Source organism: Sceloporus occidentalis, unplaced genomic scaffold, assembly GCF_023333645.1.
Source record: "Sceloporus occidentalis isolate IW3139 unplaced genomic scaffold, rSceOcc1.0.p SCAF_1, whole genome shotgun sequence".
NCBI classification, from domain to species: Eukaryota; Metazoa; Chordata; class Lepidosauria; order Squamata; family Phrynosomatidae; genus Sceloporus; species Sceloporus occidentalis.
The window spans coordinates 300,121,922-300,134,547 of NW_028316981.1; the positions used below are offsets into that span (position 1 = coordinate 300,121,922).

At 41.6% G+C, this 12,626-nt stretch overlaps 1 protein-coding gene across 5 annotated transcripts in view; it reads right to left on the reverse strand.

Annotated features, from left to right (window-relative positions):
• NEDD4L (NEDD4 like E3 ubiquitin protein ligase) overlaps positions 1-12,626 on the reverse strand; it is a 362,032-nt gene that overhangs the window by 254,988 nt on the left and 94,418 nt on the right. The window contains exon 1 of one of the 5 annotated variants that reach the window (XM_089497177.1): positions 12,003-12,063. The exons of the other annotated variants lie outside the window; for them this stretch is intronic. The gene's annotated coding sequence lies outside the window, so the exon portion shown is untranslated. Of the gene's footprint in view, positions 1-12,002; positions 12,064-12,626 lie in introns of those variants that run through there. 5 annotated transcript variants of the gene reach the window in all.

The following is a 12,626-nucleotide window of genomic DNA, read 5'->3' on the forward strand; positions in this document are numbered from 1 at the left end:
CACTATGCCATATGTGGGCGCACTATACGCGGCTTCCTGCTTATGCAGAAGCCACACAATGATTAAAAAATGGCATGCGCGCTTGTGCGCACCGCACCTCCACCACATGCATGCACCCCATTATTTCCTTTGGGGTGCGAGCATACACAGATTTTCCCTTACATGGGGGGGGGGGGTCCAAAACAGATCCCCAGCATAAGGAGAGGACCCGTTATATTACCATTGCCAAGTATCATGACATGGTTATCTGCGCATTTAATTTTTACTGCCTACGTGTAGTATCCTGCATTTTTCCCAGTTTAAATTCATTTTGTTAATTTTGGCCCAGCTTTCTCATCTGTTAAGGTCATTTTGAATTCTGATCCCATCTTCTGGTGAATTAGCAACCCCTCCTAATTTAGTGTCATCTGCAAATTTGATAAGCATGCCCTCTATTCCATCATCCAAGTCATTGATACAGATGTTGAACAGAACCAAGCCCAGGACATGGAACTGGGAAAAACCTATTCCTGAAACTCTGGAGAGCACTAACCATTCCAAGTAGATAATTTCAGCTTTTGTAAATCACTTTAAGACAAACACAACTTTAATTAACTAGGATGGGCATAAGCAGTGTGCTCATTCATTCCATCAGTTCTCTGTTTTGACCCTCTTGTCATGAAAGCAAATTAACTAGAAAAGGAGAGCTTCCAGTGATGTCAGAACCAGTGATGGTGGTTTTATTCCCTAAACAAGCCAGGATCGTGTGTGTGTGTGCGCGCACACACACACATGTGCACACATATGTGTGCCTTCATGTCTCCTATTGATTCATGTTGACATCATTAATTTCATAAGGTTTTCTTCAACAAGGAATACACAGAGGTAGTTTTGCCAGTCTCTTCCTCTGGTCATAACCCAAATTCAAATTAGGATCTGTGTTCTGTTCATGAATCCTGGCCTGCTTGGGCACAAACCATAATCTGGGGTTCACATATCAGAAAATGCAATCCTGTTTTTATTCCAGAGCGGAGAAGGAGAAGGAGAAGGAGAAGAAGGAGAAGGAGAAGGAGAAGGAGAAGGAGAAGGAGAAGGAGAAGGAGAAGAAGAAGAAGAAGAAGAAGAAGGCTATATAAGCTGCATGCTATTCATTCACATCCATGTTTATTAAACCATAAATGTCTGTTCAATTATAAGGCAGGATCATATGTTCATTTACTACATTTCAATGCAATCAAACACATGCATATAAGCAGATGGATCAACAAATTAGGCAAAATTAAAAGAGAACAGTATTTAATTTTCTTAAAAGTCTGGTGCTCCCTCCAGAAGAAAACTAATTGGTTATATCCCTCCCAACAGTCACATGCCTTCAGTTATTAAAATGAGCTTGGGCCAGCCCTTTAAGGCAGAAAACATCTATCTTTCTATATAAAAGCATGAACAATAAATGAAACTTTCTTTTCTTTTAATGGCACCCAAGAGCCAGAGCTACCTTCATCTTCAATTTGCCTTTGCCGGTAAGCGTACAGTCTGTTCCTCAAGCCTGTGCCACCAATATGTTTTCAGCACTTCACTGATTAAAAATGAACTTAGTTGTTCTTTGTAACTTTTCACTTCAGGCAACCAAACATTATCAACAGTCAGATAGTGTGGTGATAACAGCCCAGTCATTTTAACAATTACTTTAATTACTCTTTCCAAGACATCATTTATGACTGCATTCTGTATCTATGAAATTGCCCCTTGGACGCATAAATCCAGCAATTAATAATTTGTCCCTACCACTCCATGCTATCAAAGGACAAGGTGAGACAAAGTGAGAATGAGGCAACTTGTAGCTTAACAGAAGCATATCTTCTAACTATGGGACTACGAGTTGAGTATCCCTTATCCAGAATTCTGAAATCCAAAATATGCCAAGAACAAAAACATTTTTCATGGGTGACTCAGATTAATGACACCTTTGCTTTCATGCACAAAATTATTTTAAAATATTGTATACAATTATCTGCAGGCTATGTGTAAAAGATGTATATGAAACATAAATGAATTTCATGCTTAGACTTGGGTCCCATTTCTAAGATATCTCATTATGTATGTATGTATGTATGTATGTATGTATGTATATGCAAATACAGGTATTCTGAAATCCAAAAAGTCTGAAATCCAAAACAATTTCTGATCCCAAGCATTTTAGAAGAGTCAACCTGTAGCAAGCATGCCTGATCCAACCAACCATTATTATAGGAACTAGGGAATGCCACCTGACCTGCTCCATCCTACTGACTCATTGATGCAGTTTCCTGTTTGGTCAGAACAGAGCATTGACACACAAACTGAATTGTTGTGCAATATCCCTTAACCCAGTGCTTCTCAATTATTTTCTGTCATGCCCCCCTTAGGAAAAAGAAAACATTTCGCGCCCCCCGCGCGACTGTAAATAGTATCATTTGTCTATAAAATTGTTATAAGTACTGTATCCTTACGGAGCCTCGCGCCCCCCTTTACGGAGCCTCGCACCCCCCCTGGGGGGCGCGCCCCACTATTTGAGAAGTACTGCAAACCCAATAATTCTCAACTTTTGATCTTCCAGAAATTTTGGATTTCAACTCCAAGAATTGGTCAGGCTGGCAGGAGCTTCTGGGAGTTGATCAGGAGAACCAAAGACTGAGAACTACTGGCTTTCAGACACTCAGTCAGCATCAGCAACTGACTCAAACCCCAATCAATAAATATGCTTAATTTTCACTTTGTCATGACTTCCTTAGACCATTCCTTAATCTACTTCCCATTGACAGTAACAGAGAGAGCCACTGGCCATGTGAGCACAACCTTTGTATTTTTACAATGGCCCAAACACTGTTGTATAGTTGGAATACCTCTTATTCTCACATCAGTGATCACTTGCTTCAGCTCCCTCACCCAATTATTATTTGCACAGGTGCTGGTGGCATTTTTCTGCCTGCTTTGTGTTATTATGCAAAGGGATCTTGTAGTACTTCTGAGGTGGTGTGAAAGGAGTTGTAGCATAAGCTTTCATAGACTTGGTCTGCTTCCTAGAGTTACCATAAGTAAATTAGATATTTACATGTTGAGTATAACGATCAAAATAATTTTCTGTAACTATGTTCCACTGAACAGTGTTCCTGATCTCTAACAATGTTCCTGGTCATGGTAGCCACATAACCATATTCAGACCTTTGGGAATTTAATGTATCTCTAGATGGTCAAGGACATGAGCCATTGTGGTGTACTGGTCTGAGCGCTGGAGACTAGAGTTTGAATCCTAGCTTGGCCATGTAAGCCCACTGAGTGACTTTGGGCAAGTCATACTCTCTTAGCCTCAGAGGATGGCAATGGCAATCCCCCTTTGAAGAAGCTTACCAAGAAAACGCAATGACAGGTTTGCCTTTTGCATTAAAAAAAAGAAGAGGCTAAAAACTTTCCTCTTCTGTCAAGCCTTCCCCTCTGGAAAATGAACTAGTGTACTTTGATCCCATCAACTTCCTGGCTCACCCTTTTGAATGATTGTTTTAGATGTGTATATTGTATTGTGTTATTGGTTTTATCTATTTTATGATGTGTTTGTAACTGGTTTTAAATTTTGTGTACACCGCTTTGATCTTTTGGAAAAGCGGTATAAAAATAAATTTTATTATTATTATTATTATTATTATTATTATTAGGGTTGTCATAAGTCAGAAATAACTTGAAAGCAGAGCTAGAATCAAGTTTAAGGTAATGTGTGACTGTAAGGAAAGAGGGGGTTTAGGTCTACCTAATTTGGAAACTTATTTTAAATCCTGTGCACTGACATGGGTTAAGGATTGGATTCTTCTACAGGATAAAAAGATAATTGATTTAGAAAGCTTTAATTTAACTATGGGGTGGCACGCCTATCTGAATTATGAAGATTGTAAAGTAAAGAAAGAATTCAATCAACTCTTCATTAGAAAACCACTTTTTAAAGTTTGGAACACCTATAAAAAATATTTCTACTCAAGACTCCCTGGGTGGCACTCTACCCAAGAAGCCCTTCATAAACATCAGAATATAAAAAGAAAGCAATGGTTATGTTATAAGGATTTACTAATTAAAATCCCAGGAGGAGTAAGAATCAAAACAAGAGAAGAACTTGAGAATGAAGGAATTGTAATTCACTGGTTTAATTATAAACAAATTTTAGAAGAATATAAAAAGGATAAAGAAAAATATGGTTTTGAATATGAAGGAAATACTGTAGACAAAATATTGATAGGCGGGGAGAAGCATATGATTTCCAAATTCTATAAGACTTTATTAAAGATTGAGATGGAAAACGAAGTTGTGAAAAATAATATGGTGAAATGGATGCAAAATATTGGAAACAATATCTCTATGGATTGTTGGGAAAGATCATGGTTAAACACCCATAAGTTTTCAAAATGCACTAACTTAAAGGAGAATTATATTAAAATGTTCTTCAGAAGTTATTTAACACCTAGTCAATTGGCAAAAATTAAAAAATCCAATAATACCACCTGTTGGAAAAGTAGAAAAGCCCCGGGCTCGTTTTATCATATGTGGTGGCAATGCAAAGTGGTAAGGAAATTCTGGAGAAATATATTTAGGAATATTACAAATTATATGCAAAGAAGTGTGCCTTTCACACCTGAATTATTTTTACTGAATATAATTGATCCTGACACTTTGAAGCTGAACCAAGACGATTCTAGTAAGTTAATTTACATGATAACGGCAGCCCGAATTGTTTACGCTAAATATTGGAAGAAATCTTATGGTCCCCCAGTTAAGGAATGGGAAGCAAAAATATATGAATATGCAGTAATGGACAACCTATCTATGCTATCAACTGGTAGAACTGTACAACAGTGTAAACGTAAATGGAAATTTTTGTTAGTTAAATGAGGAAAAAGAGATGTTACCTTAAGTAATATTTAAGACACTCGTACAATTGGAAAAAAAGAAAGTAGTTTATTTCTTTTATGTCTATTTTTGTGTATTGGAAAAATGGTTTGATTGAAGATTTTATTGTTACACAAATGTATTTAATCATGTAAGAACAGAAAACTCAATAAAAACTATATTTAAAAAAAAAAGAAATAACTTGAAAGCAAACAACAACAACAACAAGGATACTAGGATCTGGGGCTTAAATGTCACACATACGCACATACCCTTTTTCATTTTTAGCCCTGCACACATTCAGAAGAACTGTTATTGTCTGTTGTCAGCTGCTCTCATGTCGGCCCCAACTCATGGCTACCCTGTGCATGAGACACTTCCAAAACTTTCTGTGCTACATGGTTCTGCTTAGGTCTTGTAAATTCAGGCCCATGGCCTCCCCAATTGAGTCTAGCCATCTGGTGTGTGGCCTTCCTCTCTTTTTGCTGCCTTCCGCATTTCCCAGCACCATTGTCTTTTCTAACTAGTTTTTCTTTCTCATGATGTGTCCAAAGTACAACTCTGTTGGGCAGCGCTTCAGTGAAATGGTTAATCTAACCATTCCTTGCATGTTCCTTTTAATATCAGAATCATTTTACAGGATCACTTACATTTCTGCTTCATTAACTCCACTTCTTGCCAGTTGGATGTGACTGTCATGGAATGGTCTGCTTCTACTTCTTCTGAGAACTAGGGACTTATGTGGATCCTGTTTTTAATATCTGCATTCTGTGCTTCACCCAGGCATGGCTCTATCCTACAATCCTGCTGACATGTTACTCATATCTGACTCTCTCTAGTGAACCCTCAAAATATAGTAGCAAACTGCTTACTGACTGATCTTTTTAGTGCCAGGTAAAGACTATTCTCCTAGTCTGAGCCCCTACCTGGACTGGAGGGACCTTGAAACTGTAGTACATGCTCTGGTAACCTCTCAATTGGATTTCTGCAATGCGCTCTACATGGGACAACCCTTGTACCAAACCTGGAAGCTACAGTTAGTGCAAAATATGGCAGCGAGACTGTTCCAGGTCAGACCACATAACACCTATTTTGAAACATCTTCATTGGCTGCCTATTTGCTTCCGGACTCAATACAAGGTGTTGGTTATGACCTATACAGCCCTAAAGGGCTTGGGCCCAGGGTACTTGAAGGACTGCCTCTCCCCATATAATCCGCCCCGCACACTCAGGTCGGCAGGGAAGAATCTGCTGGAGGTCCCAATTGCACGTTATGCGAGGACCTCGCAACGGGCCTTCTCTATCTCGGCCCCAAGAATATGGAATAATCTCCCAGATGAGCTCCGCTCCACCACATCTTTAGATACTTTTAAGAAGAACCTTAAGACCTTTTTCTTCTCTAAAGCCTTCCCCCCATGAGATGTCATTATATGTTTCACCCCCTATGCTGACGACCTTGTAATGTTTATGGATTCCCCCACTCAGCTGGCCCTGTGTTGTTATTGTGACTGTTTTTAAATGTTGTTTTAAATGTTTTTATCGTGGTGTATTTTTAATCTAAATTCTGTATGCTGCTTTGATCAAAGTTGGAAAAGCGGGATAAAAATAAACTTTTATTATTTATTATTATTATTATTTTACAACCTCTGATCTTAAAATGCAGTAGGCTTTTTCATCCTATTGATTGTATGTTTGGTATTTTTAGTTAAACTGTAAAACTGATTTCAGCTCTCTCTCTCTCTCAATCTCAATCTCTCAATCTCTCTCCCCTCTCTTGCTCTGACCCTTAACAAAACGTCATGCTGAATTTGTTTCCAATGCTGTTTTAAAAATTTTTAACCTTTTTTTAAAGGCTGCCCAGACAACTGTGTTACTGTATGACTAAAATGAGTACTATGAACTAGAGTGCAGAAATAATTTGTTACAGCGAAATTGACTGCCCCAATTCATTTTACAACTACAAATTTTTAAACTTATTATTTTTATTATGGAAATACCAAGTCCTGTTATTTTTACATTTCTAATTGGCTTAACTCATTACAGTCATTTTCAGAAATTTTAAATGACTTTTACAGATTGAAGATGTATTGAATTGTTTAAACAACTAATTACTTAATTCTCCAACCAATTATGAATAAGAGTGTTCTGCAAGGACCTAACACTGGCAGGTTAGTCCTACTACTAAAGTATAGCAGGCTCTGAAACAGTGGCATGACTAGGGTTAATAATAATAATAATAATAATAATAATAATAATAATAATAATAATATTTATTTGTATCACGCCTCTCTCGTTTGAGGATTGAGGTGGGTAACAGCAAGGAAAATTTCAAATACAAAATCAAAGAAAAAAATAATGAAACGGTCCTCAAAAAACCCCATCCTTCTAGCCTCCCTCCCGTCAATACAAAATAATAACAATATTGGTGTCACCTGGTGTGGTAACTCATGGTGTCATCCCCCAATGACCTCCTCCCATACCACACTGCAGAGAATCGGTAATAATGTTTTTTGTACCAATGTTACTCATAAATCATAATTCACATATACCACTGAATGTAATGACAATAGTTGTGACCTAAACAACCAGCAAAATTAAAATTATAGCTTTACATTATAATATCATACATACAGCATAACTATATTTACATGTACATTGTTTCAGTTAAAGTGAAAATTTGGTAATATGTGATGTTTTAAAAGAAAATTTTAAAATAATTTATTTTTATTTTTAAATGAATTGTAAAAATAAATAATTTAAAATTAAAATTTTAATTAAAAAAACTTGGGGCCTCTACTTTCTCTTCCCATTGAGCCATACCCTACTTCAGGGGTAGCCAACCCCCGGCCCACGGGCTGCATCCAGCCTGCCGAGGCGGCAGTACCGGCTCCAGTCTGGTCCTGTTGCCGATTGCAGCACGCGGTACCGCGGCGGCGCCGAGGAGGGCGGGCTGCAGACAGTGCGCCGCCGCCCGCCCACGGCTTCCTGTAGCCCTGCGCGCACCTGCAGGGCCACACATAGGGCTAAATAGGAGGAGTTTCTCCTCCTGGGGCTGGCTGGCCAATGACTGCTGGCAGGGGGCGGGCTGTTGCAGCTCCAGCCTGACCCCATTGGCCAGCCAGCCTCAAGAGGAGGAGCTCCTCCTCTAGCAGGGAAGGAAGGGGGCGGGGGTCCTCCTCCTCCTTCCCTCCCTTACCGCAGCTGCCAGGCAGCTGCGGCGAGGGAAGGAAGGGGGCGGGGAAGAGGATGAGGGAGGAAGGAAGGAGCAGGAGGAGGAGGGAGGAAGGAAGGAAGGAAGGAGGAGGAAGAGGAGGAGGAAGGAAGGAAGGAAGGGGAGGAAGAGGAGGAGGAGGGAGGGAGGGAGGAAGGAAGGAAGGAGCAGGAGGAAGGAAGGAGGAGGAAGGAGGAGGAGGAAGGAGGAGGAGGAAGGTGGAAGAAGAGGAGGAGGAGGAGGAGGAGGAGGAGGAGGAGGAGGACTTCCGCGGGCTCCTTCTCGGCCCATGCAGCCCCAGGCCTCCCTCCGGACAGAGAGGCCTGGGGCTGCAAGGGCCGTGGAGGAGCCCAGGAGCGGCCTGCCCAAACCCTTCTCTTCGGCTGAAAGGGCCCCTTGGAGCCCTTTTGCCCAAAGGGAAGAGCCGAAGGGAAGCATCTGCGACGGGTGCCCAAGCCCTTCCCTTCGGCCTCCCTCCCATTCAGCTGAAAGGGCCCCTTGGAGCCCGTTCGGCCGAAGGAAGGGACTGAGGAGGAGAGGGCAGGCACACACCTCCTCCTCCCCGCGGGGCTTCAGCAGACCTGAGGTGTCCTTCGGAGGACACCTCAGGCCTGGCAAATCCCCGAGGAAAGGAGCAGGGGCCACGTGCCTCATCCTCCTCCTCCCCACAGGGCTTCGGCAGACCTGAGGTGTCCCTCAGAGGACACCTCAGGCCTGGCAAAGCCCTGAGGAAAGGAGCAGGGGCCGCGTGCCTGTTGCTCCTGCCCCTCATAGGTCCTTACTGGTGCCCAGCTGTCTCTGAGAGGCAGCTGGTGGCCAAGGAAGGGCAGGAGGAGCAGGCGCTCACTCCCTCTCCCTATCCCCCCCCCCCACTTCTAGCTGTCTCTCAGACAGCTGGAGGTCGGGAAAGGGAGCAGAGAAAGCCCTGCCCCCGGAGGGTGGAAGCTCTGCCCCCGGCATGCAGCTCCACCCTGTAGGGTGGAAGCTCCACCCCCAGCATGCGGCCCCGCCCCCAGAGGGTGGAAGCTTCCCCCCCGGCTTCGGCCCCCCAGTTGTCTGAGGGACAGCAACCCGGCCCCCGGCTCAAAAAGGTTGCCTACCCCTGCTCTACTCACATCATCTCTTCAGCATTTTAATGGGATGCAGCCCGTTTCTGCCAAAAGCAGATGTTTGGGGAATAGTGCTGTCAGCTTCCATGTCACCTGGTGTAGTCCAAACTCCCTGCAACCCCCTGATGATGCCTCTGCTATGAAATAAACAGGCAAACCTTTAGGAATCAAATAGATCCAGCTTTGCCACACGACAGTTAAAACACCTGCAGCTACAAACTTTCTTCTCCTAGACAGCCATTCAAGTTACAGACGCCTTCTCCTCCTCCTTCTCCCCTGATTTTCCTTCCAGAAACTTTATAACAGGAGTAGCCAACTGTGTGGAGACTAGGGGCCAATTTCTTCCCCAACCTGAGAAATAAAACTTTTCATTAAGCCCCTCTGCTATGCAACTATTGAACATACAAGGAATTTTGTCCTTGTATTTAAAGTACTAGGAATGTCGCATAGCACTGGACCAACCCTACCTTACATACAAAACAGGCTCTCTGAACATTAAGGCAGGTGAATGACTGAGGGTAGTCGTAGGTGAGGATGATAGGAGTGGTAACCCAATAACCTTGGGAGGGCTATATGCACCCTGTACCCATATCATAGGAAGAAGAGTGACATGGCCAGGAAGGGTTGATCACCACTTCCAAGGCTTGACATTACAAAGCCACGCAGGTGCCAGCTAAGACAGTTACCAGTTTAAATCTTCATAATCAACTCACGAAGGTCTAACTTACTTATGGGCGCTCTGGGATGTTGGCTGCAAGGCTTATGTGCAGAGCCATGCCTGGGTTTTTAAGAAGCTGTTCCAGCAAAACACAAGCAAACAAACAAACAAACAAACAAACAAACAAAGGATCCAAAATGTTACCATCTGAGCTAGCACAACTATTCCTGAGTTACCTTTATAAAAAGGCTTTAAGATTTCCAGAAAATAAACCCTGTCAGCCTGTCTTGATAAGGTTCATCTCTGGGAAAGGTTACCTTTCCACAGCTTTAATTTGAAAAGCTCTGCTGAACCAAGGAGTGACACCAGAATCCATCACACTCAAATGGTAATCAGCAGCTGATGAAAACAATCCACATCACAAATAAGGGCCCTTCTTTCTGTGCCTGACATAAGTTTTCCTTCATCCTCAATTTATACTGAGCAGCAACAACAACAACAAAAAACTGTGCCTATAGGGAAAAAGTCAATACAGACAAAAGCACTGTTGTGTTATAAACCCAGAAATCATAACATTAAGAAATGGATCTGACAGAAACAGAGAGAACATTCAAATAAAAAAGAAAAAAAAAACTTTGCAACTCCAACAATACAAAGGGATAGTTTCAAACACAGATTGTTGTTGCTGTGTACTTTCAAGTCATTTCTGAATTATGGTGACGGTACCCTAAGGTGAACCTATCATGGGAGTTTCTTGGGAAAGTTTGTTCAGAGTGAGTTTGCCATTGCCTCTCTTTGAGGCTGAGAGTGTGTGACTTGCACAAAGCCACCCAGTCAGTTTTCATGGCTGAGCAGGAATTCAAACCCTGCTCTCCAGAGTCTTAGTCCAGCATTCAAACCACTACTTTGCAGATTACCACTGATTTAAAAGCATTCAACCCCATCACTAATTCATGTGAAATGGCAACAAAATTTATGATTTTCTAGAGATTGATCATATCTGTCTGTTTATTTATTCTTCTATTTGCATCTTTAACAAGCAAACCCAAGATCTATCCAGATACTTTTAACTTTCAAATGTTATGAATACACTTAAAAAAGAATAAAAGCAAACATACAGTTTTCCAAACATGTATGTTATGAGGGTAAATTGGATGAGAATGTTCTCTACCAGACTCACACAGTGGGTTTCTTTTGAATTATACACAAAAAGATACTCTCCAAAAGGATCTGCAAAACAATATAACATCTGTGCCCTGACACTTGGTCAGAGTACAGCTTTTAGAAGAAAGAAAAAGACGCAGGGAATATAGGTAATGTAAAGCACATGAAGCCAGTTTGAGCAGAATAACCTCATTTTACAAGTTACACTTTTAAAAAATCATCCTGTGCCTGACAACACTAGCTTACTGGAACTTGGGAGATAGGTAATTCCAAAGAAGGGAATATTCCATATAAGTAAAAATATTTCCTTATGAATAATGATCCACTTCTTTCTCAAAAGGGGGATCCTTTTGGTCCAAAATATTTTGACCCCAAATACAATTAATTATTAGCCAACCAATAGAACTTTCCTATTGGTTTCACTAAATCTAGTAAGGATCATGGCAATGAAAGTATATTAACAGTTTAAAAACTACAGGGTGAGGAATTAATCATAGCCTCAGAAGGGAAGTGGATGACATCTGCCTAGAAACCAGAAGAAGAAATGTTGAAAACTAGCTAGAAATGAGGGCAAAACAATCTACAAAAAACAACCACAGGAATGTGTGTGATTCAGATACCTTTCAGCCCTTTCCTAACGCGAGCCAGGTAGAGGGGAAGGGACTGTTAATACTAGGAGCAGGACTTGGAGAAATTAAGATTTTGGACAATTCCTGTATCGTTCAGCTAGCATGGGCTAGCCCATTTCTGGCAGGGCTGAGATATTCCAGGGAGGGTGTTCAAAAAGTAATTTTTCCAATTTGCCATCCCCCCAAAATAACTTTTCCAATCTCCAAATAAGGTGTTGCTCTTGTTTTCAGTTATCACAAGCTCAACAGATAACATTCTTCCCACACACTTTTGTCTTTCCCTCTATCAATATCCTATGGAGGTCTTCCTCCCACAGCCCTTGCTTCTCCTCTTCCTGGCTTACCCTGTTCAGGTGTAAAATCCAATCCACTACTGGCCAGCTCCACACAGGTAACTGAAGGGTTCTTCCAATCACCAATGGGTACTACTCTCAGACTGATTCAAGAGCTGGGAACTGAAAACCGAAAAAAACCACTCCTTCCACCAAACAGGGTGTGCCACCTCTCCAGCAGCACTCAAAAAGTCCCGGAACATGCCCTGGCATGGAATGAGAGCAGACACTGAACAGAGAGCTACTGTGCTACATAACAAAACAGGTGATCTGAAGACATTTAACTGCTTGGCAGGTTACCTCTTATTCTTTGCCATCTCCCATATCATGGTAGAGCTGCCTGAAAAGAATGACTTGAAGCTCTTCCCTGCTCATGCCCATCTTCATGCCATGAAAAGTTTCACCCAATTAGCCCAAAAAACCCACAAAAAAGTATTTCACCAGATTAATTTCTCTGTGAGAAGATCTTGCTAAATGGTTACCATTAAAAGTATTCTGGAAACCCACTTGGTGACCTTGGGCAAGTCACACTCTTTCATCCTCAAAGGAAGGCAAATGTAAACTCTATCTGTACAAATCTTCCCAAGAAAACCCTGTGGCAGGTTCACCTTGTTTGTTGTGTGCCTTCAAGTCATT